Genomic DNA, 6000 nt, shown 5'->3' with positions numbered 1-6000 from the left:
ACGAAACTACGCGAGCGACAAAGAAAAGGAAAAAAAAAGACAATGGACGAAATAATACCATCCGCGAAACGATAGCCTAATTACGCGAGTCCAAAAGTTCTGTTAAGAAACAGAACTTTTGTTCTGCCCCAGAACAAAAATTTTTATAAAATGCGGTGTCTCTTAATTATTCCCCAGCGAAACTTTCCAACGTTTAGCGTTTCCAATTTTCAACGCGATGGCCCCACGTTGGGCGCCAAATTTTTGCGACGTAATTCTTTTTAATTTATAAAAGTCAATTCTCGGATGTTAGAGAGAAAGGTGGGGAATGAAACGTCGTCAAAAAGAGAAAACGGAAAAGGGTACTCGCGTCCGGGGGAACCGGGATGGAGGGTGTTCCTGCGCGAGCCGCGGCGAAGCGGAGGCCGTTTTGATATCTCGAAGTGGGCGTCAGATACGGTCTTTCAATTCGCGAGAGACGCAAAATTCACGACAGACACGGGCCTTTTTCGCCACGGGCCGACCAGCTCGCCTAACGGTAGAGGGGCGGGATTATTGGAAAGTTTTCTATAATCTTTGATTAAGAGGCTCCTCGAAACGGGAGAGACTAGGCGGGCGAGACAACCATTAAACAATCACAGCGACATTTGAATAACTTACGCGAATTAGAATAACAAACAAAAAAATTACAAATTTATTAAAACAAAAGTAACAGAAATCAATGAAAGTCAGAGGAAGATATCATAGTTAGAGAAAATCATACAAAAAAAATACAGAGTAAGAAAAATAATAGAATAACAAAATGTAATTAAACTTGCAAATAATAGAAAAATGACGGATTACAAATATTAGCCGGAGCGCGACAACGGTGGTCGAAATAATCTGAAATTCGCAGAATCGTTTTTGTGGCTATCATTCGCCGAACGCCGTCTCGCCGTAATTATATATTTCGCCTTGCTTTTACTCGCTGTGATAATTTCAATAATCCGCAATCGCGACAACGAGAATACTTTATGTACAGGACTTACTCAATAATAGGCGAAGACGAGAGAGAGCTCGTTGATGATGAGCACGGGCGTAGCGATCGGCAATCGATCGCTGTCGTACGCTGATTCCGCCGCTCACAACGTAAAGGGTTCTTAAAATTATTCCGACACGCGGGGATTTCTCGAATTCGCGACCGCAATCTAATGCGCACCGCGACACACACACGCACACTCGACACACAATCCAAGGAACGCGACGAAGGTCACGATATGCTCGACACACACACACACACACGCACAACACGAGTCTCACCTACACACGAAATCGAGATTTGATTGCGGAGGTATTTCACGCGGTCTCCACGGTCTCGTTACAACTTCACGCGTATCTCGAACACCTTTATTGCGCATCTACCGCGCACGCGGTCGATTGACGAGAGCCGTTAACTACGCGTGTTCCGATACCCCGAATCCCGGAGAGACGAACGGTTCCTTAACGTTTCCTGCCGCCGTTACGATCGCCGTCGATATTCCGATTACTTGACTAAGGTCGTCCCGAATATTTTATAACGAAATTTTAGGTCTGAGCCCTCCCAAACGAAAATGCAATAATGGCGACCACGCCAGAATAACCGGCTCGCGAACGATAACGCGTACGTGGCTCACAGAATTTTAACAATGATGGGCAACCTCACCGACACGTCCTCGATGCTCGTCCAAGGAGTGGACCTCGGTGCCGTCCTCCCCAGATCCTCACAATCCGACAAGCAATCTCGACACACGACACACCAAAATATAGCGAGACTTCTTGAGCCGAGCGCCCGCGCCAAAGTGAGTCCTGGATCGTGCGATCCAGGCTCGATACTGGCGTCAATCCTGCGCATAGGGGTGCGCAGATTCGCGACCAATAACGCCGTTACACGGGGGTTTCGCGACGCCGCGTGATAAGACCGTATCGGGACTGTAACGGCCCCGAAATTTACAGAATGTTGAAGGCGGTTTAACCTCCCCGAAGGCGACGTTTTCCGGTCGCTCTTCCGCCTGGATCCGCTGCGGGTGGCGGCGAGGTGGGCCCGGTGACCTCTGGGTCCGGCGGCCGTCCGTTATTGCGGTCCGTTCATCCCATATTCGGGGGCGGGCGCCACCCTCGATTGCGAGCGGTCCTGGCTTGACGCCAACAAAGTTTGGCTGCTTGTAACGGGCTGACGTGGCTTCTCGAGCCGTTGGGAGTGATCTTCTTCCTTTCTCTTTTAGATTCAACCGCCGCCGCTCGGACGAGGTGCCCACATACAATGTAATTCGACATAAAAAAAAACTAATTAATACGCGACATTGATAATTTTCATTCCGCCCCTCCGGAGATCTCGGTACGGCTCTCGCAATCCTCAGGCGCAGCCGCTCGGCTCATGCTCGTCGAGGATTTCTGGGGAGGGCGTACGCGCGTCGAGACGGCAACGTCACAATATATATATATATATATATATATATATATATATATATATATATATACATATATATATACAGGGTGATTCTAAATAACTTTATGCTTTTGCAGAAACATAATCTTGACCGAACTCTAAGACGATTTTTCCTTTGACAAAATTTCGTCCGAAGCTTAGTTTTTGAATTATTAAAGGAAGTAGTTAACGTATGACGGGTCGAATACAAGAGGCAGGCAAGGGTGGCGCGATTCACCGTCAGACGCGGGTGCTTACACGGGGCTCCTGCTGCGATCAGCTGGTCGCTATACACATACAGACACACATGCGAACACATACATTCTCTCTCTGTCTGCCTGTCTGTCTGTCTGTCTGTCTGTCTGTCTCTCTCTCTCTCTCTCTCTCTCTCTCTCTCTCTCTCATTCGCTCACTCACCTGTAATTTTTTTTTTTTTTTTACGAGAGAGGGGAAAATGCATTTTATGCATACCCACCGAGGTCGATCCAGTGAGTTATGTGGGACTCGAGTACCAAGTCGAATTACCAACTCGGTACTCCCTACCCACTATAAACCCCTCTCTTTTCACGAATTTCCTTTGACACACTGTCCCTCTGACTTCCCGAGATCTGTTTTCACATAACGTCAAAAAATATTTATTATTACTCGTTCGATGACTTTTGATGTATTGCTGTAATTGCTTGAAGGAGAAATGAATTTTCCGATAGATCGTACGTTCTCAAATTTAATGTAGATATCACGTTGCAAAAGACAAGAAATCCACACTAAATTATTAACTGAAAGTTTTTCTTCTTTCATGAACTGTATTCTTTTATAAACTTTAACGTAATCACATTTATTTACTCACTCGATGAGACGAGAAATTTACTAATGACTCTATCACTAATCACTATTAATTACTGTCGAATAATAACTGTTGGTGATTAAAAATCACTCGATGAAAGAAACACGCGCGGACACGTTACTACACGACGCGACAATGCGATGATAATTACGCGGCGACTGCAAGCAGTTTTTTGTCATGGTAGGTTGCGGTAGGTTAAGGTACTACTGGCGCTATCGAACGCGATCATGTGTTCGATTGAAGAATGCGGTAAACATAATAAACATTTAACATATTAATATTATTATTATCATGAATGTGTGTGATATCCATACATCGTATGATATCTATTTAAAAATTAATTAGATTAAATAAGTGTTTTTAAAATATTTATTACTTTTACTATTATCTTAAATAAATATTTAATATTAATATTTTATATGATAATAGTAAAAGTAATAAATATTTTAAAAACACTTATTTAATCTAATTAATTGCAAATTGTTAATTGCAAATTACATTTTTTTTCTTCGAAACAACTATGTGTTTTCTTTACACCAATTGATTCCTCTCATTATTTTGTGCATAAAAGTATTAAGGTAAGATAATCGAAAAATGAATATTTTACAAGATATTTTACGGTTTATGTAAATTTAAGAAATGATTTCAAGCTTCATAACTCGAAAAGTACTTAATGGAAACTAACTTAATTATAGTGTTTTGGAAAGCCCTCGAGATGAGCTACAAGAATGTGTAAAAATATATAGGGTGTTCCATTTGAAAAAATTGAAGTGACCTTCACGTGACCTTCAAATGACTCTTCAAGGTCAAATCAATGGTACCATCTTATGGCCTCCTCGAAACCATACAAAACATGTCTGAACCATTTTTCTCTAAAATAAAAAATGAGAGATATTTGGGGTGGACACTTAAAATGGGACACCCTGTATATACAGTGTCCCTGAATGGTCTGTACAAACTTTGTGAATAAGTTCCAGGGACCTAAACAAGCAGAAAATGTCCCATAAACATTGGGTTGGAAACGTTTGCTTCTGGAGTTACGACGGTTCGAAGTTTTCCTGCAATAGCTAGAGAAATTATCACGTCAAATCGCATAGGTGTTACAAAACTGTGTTTATTTATTTCCTCGGTTTTGCCACGGACATAACAGGACAGTACACTTGCTATAGCAAATGCTCAAAATGGCCTCCGTTAGATTCCAAGGAAGCCTGCGCACGTCGCCGCATTGTCTGGCGAACCGTTCATTTCCACCGGCACGGCCAGATGGATATCCGCCAGTTCATCAAATGAGTAATTTGATTCATTCATGTTTTTAAACACAGTTTTGTAACACCTATGTGATAATTTCTCCAGTTATTGCAGGAAAACTTCGAACCATCATAACTCCAGAAGCAAGCGTTTCCGAACCCATGTTTATGGGACATTTTCTGCTTGTTTAGGTCCCTGGAACTTATTCACAAAGTTTGTACAGACCATTCAGGGACACCCTGTATATATCAAGATAAGAAAAACAACGAATCGAAAACGAATCACAGAATTCCGAAGACTCGCTCGCAAGGCTCGCGAGCGAGTCTTCGGAATTCTTTGATTCGTTTTCGATTCGACGACATCGGAAATCTTTCCTTATCTATAACAATTTAGGGATTTAAATATCGCAAAAATTAAAATTTTTATTTCCCATTTGTTCGATGTGAAAATAATTACAATGGATTAATGAGATTTTTGCGATTAAAATGACACCAAAAACGACATAAATCGGATAATTTTTAGTTAATTATGTAATTAAAATTTAATAATTTGTATAATTAAAAATTATCCAATTCATGTTGTATTTGATGTTATTGTAATCGCAAAAATCTCATTAATCCATTGCTGTTCGCGAGTGAATTCGAACTGCCGCGACGGCGAAGAATTTGAGTGCGCGACGAACGGTCGACCACAGATAGTTTATTAAAACAAAAGGACTCCACACAATTAGTAATGAAGACGATCCCCGACACGTAATTTTTTTTGTGTTTTTGATTTTTATTATTAGACAACACCACAATTATAATTTAATAAAAGAAATATATATATATATATATATATATATATATATATATACAAGGTTGAAAAGCTAATGTGCTTTCAGATTATCGAGCGGCTGAGTACGGCGGTTTATCGAAGCGGTTTATCAAAAATGCGGTTTTGCGAGAAGTGCTAGACTGCGCCCGTTTCGTGGAAGTCGCGTCTTTTATTGAAGTGCCCCTTTGCGACGTGGGCCAATGATTTCAATTTTTTGGCGGTGACCTCAGGGCTCGTGGTCTGATAGGCTACTGCTGGGTTTTGACATGCCAAAATTTGCGGTTGGCATGCGCGCACCCTTTTTCGATCAGCTGATTGGCAATCAGCTGATCGTGACGTATGGGCGCGCATGCCCGTGCGCTGTTCTGATTCTGCTGACGGTTGATGTTGTTGTTATGAATGTTTATAATGTACGTTTCTTGTGTGATAGAAAAAGCGGTAGATAAGCGAGCGGTTGAGTTTTTTCTGGATGTTCGAAAAATCGAGAAGGTTCTGAATACCCGTTAATTTTGAATTCGAGAATGATTTTGTAATATTTCAGCTAATACTAATTTTGATTGCGATGCATGTTATGAATGACTTTTCTCGTTTCTCGAACATCCCGCCCGCCTCGTCAGTACATGACGAAATCCGTGAATGTGTTGCGTACGAACAGGTGTCGCGGACGGTC

Source organism: Camponotus vicinus, unplaced genomic scaffold (genome assembly GCF_025532165.1).
Source record: "Camponotus vicinus isolate PSW18456_S1 unplaced genomic scaffold, iyCamVici1.0 SCAF_10, whole genome shotgun sequence".
NCBI lineage: Eukaryota > Metazoa > Arthropoda > Insecta > Hymenoptera > Formicidae > Camponotus > Camponotus vicinus.
Note: the sequence above shows the minus strand (reverse complement) of the source record.